This window comes from Vombatus ursinus, unplaced genomic scaffold (assembly GCF_900497805.2).
Source record: "Vombatus ursinus unplaced genomic scaffold, bare-nosed wombat genome assembly UNPS02015255.1, whole genome shotgun sequence".
NCBI lineage: Eukaryota > Metazoa > Chordata > Mammalia > Diprotodontia > Vombatidae > Vombatus > Vombatus ursinus.
The window spans coordinates 25,931,069-25,933,076 of record NW_020955033.1 but is presented as its reverse complement, the minus strand read 5'-3'; the positions used below and the strand labels follow the sequence as shown (position 1 = coordinate 25,933,076).

General features: G+C 43.6%; 1 protein-coding gene across 1 annotated transcript in view; it reads left to right on the top strand.

Moving 5' to 3' along the window:
- Window positions 1-786: 786 nt before the first annotated feature.
- The window catches only part of LOC114031711 (GREB1-like protein), a 148,257-nt gene continuing 147,035 nt past the window's right edge, over window positions 787-2,008 (top strand). Inside the window, exon 1 of the mRNA XM_027846868.1 lies at window positions 787-819. The gene's annotated coding sequence lies outside the window, so the exon portion shown is untranslated. The remainder of the gene's footprint in view (window positions 820-2,008) is intronic.

Genomic DNA, 2,008 nt, shown 5'->3' with positions numbered 1-2,008 from the left:
TAGCCCTAGGGTTTACAGCTAAATACTATGATGAAAGTAACTATTTTCCCTTTGCAGCTAACAAGATTTTTTTTCTTTGTAAGTTATTAAGGAACTAATAGCAAAGCTAGGATAATAACCCTTTTTTAAGCTGTTTTACAACATAGAATATTGATGTTTCACTAAATAATTTTTCGAATGATACAAGGGACTATGAATTTTTCAAACAGTGTGAAGCAAAAATACTAACAAAGTGACATTAACTTTCACTTGTGCTTCTGTCAAGACCGAACTTCTGAGAGAAAGAACGCTTTTTAGCATCATAAGGGCACCCGTCAAAAATGCAGGCTTACAATTTAAATTTTTTCCTTTTGTTTTATATTCAACAAGAACTAACCCAAGGGCAGTAATTACTTTGAGTATAAACCTTTAGAAATCTGGTCACCTTTAGAGATTAGGGAAGGAGGCTGTCTCTATGTTTAACCGGTTGTGATGGCTGTAGATTTAGATGAGGCTTTTGTTAATTCAGTTATAAATGTAGAATATCAAACTTTTGGAATTGCTCTTACGCCTCTGGTTTTGCTTCTTTTGCAGGTGTGAAAGAGCCTTGGGTGAGCTCAGGCACTCTGAGGCGGCTCGGGACAGCTAGCGGCAGCTGCAGCGGGACCCCCGGCAGCAGCAAGAGCAAGCAGCCACAGCTTCGATAGCAGGAGCGGCTGCGGCGGCGGCGGCGGCAGGAGCAGCGGCAGCGGCGGCAGCGGCTGCGGCAGGGTCCTTGAAGTCTTTGCTCCTGCCTCAACCATGAACGTGTCTCAGAAAGGTTAACACATAGAAGCCAAGGTACTATCACCACACGATTTTTTCCTAGCCAATGAATTTTCCTCCAAATTAAATTTATTTTAGGTGGGTTTTTTTTTTGTTTGTTTCATTTTGGAATTGAATGAAGCTACTATATTGATTCTTGGACTGATTTGACCCATTTCAACAATCTATTCCTTCCCTACCCCCACAACACACCTGGGGAGGAATAAAAACACATTTTAGAAGGATTCGTTTCTATCCCAAAAGTTCTTAATGAACTGTCATCTGTAAGTAGGGAAGATGAAGTATTTTCTGGCAAGTTTTTTCTCAGTATTTGAGTTTGCCTCGGGTCCCTCATCTGTAAAACGGAGATAAAATGAGTAGCAACAGCTACCTTCCAGGGCTGCTGTGAGGGTCAAATGAAATAATAATGTAAAGCACTTAGTACAGTGCCTGGCCCGTAGTGAGCCCTGTATAAATGTTGGCTAATGTTATATAAAAATCCAGATTTTTAATTTCATGTGACTGTTGGTTCATAGCTAGAAATTTTCCCAGGCGACTGCTGGTTCAAACAAATAACCCATGATAGACTGTCTTTTGAATACTCTATACAAAACACCAGTCTGTGGACGGTGCTTCTTAAAGAGGTTACTCTTTTTGCCCCCTGCCTTCTAAAATGCTTGCCACCAGAGTTGGCCACTTTGAACTCAGAATTAGGGAAGGTGGCACTCACACTCTTTGACAAAGAAGACTAAGAGCTTTCTTGGGAGTTAAGAATTTAAGGAGTAACCTTGCCTATCAGCCGCAGCATAATGCATTAGGACCCTAAGACACTGTCTTTCTTTTGGGAGGTTACAACGTGCTTTAAATGACCCAGCATTTCCAAGAGAGGCCAAAGATCTTTTTCTCTTTTATGACCGGTCGTATCCTTTTGAGGCCGAAAAGAACAAGAGGGTCATTACCACTAGGGTCCGGGTTCTGTTTGTTACTTAGAGTTACCAGGAAGATTACAGAAACCCAGTAGTTGGCTTAACATTTGAGCCTGGAACATCTGGAGAATAGTCAGAGGAGGAAACTTGGAGGGAAGAGAGAGGGAGAGAGGGAGAGGGGGAGAGGGAGGGGGGGGGGGGAGGGGGAAAGAGGGGGAGGGGGGAGGAGGGAGGGGGGGGGGGGGGGGAAGGGAAAAGAACCACAATGGGGGGGAGTTTGTCTCGGCGACTCGCGGGGG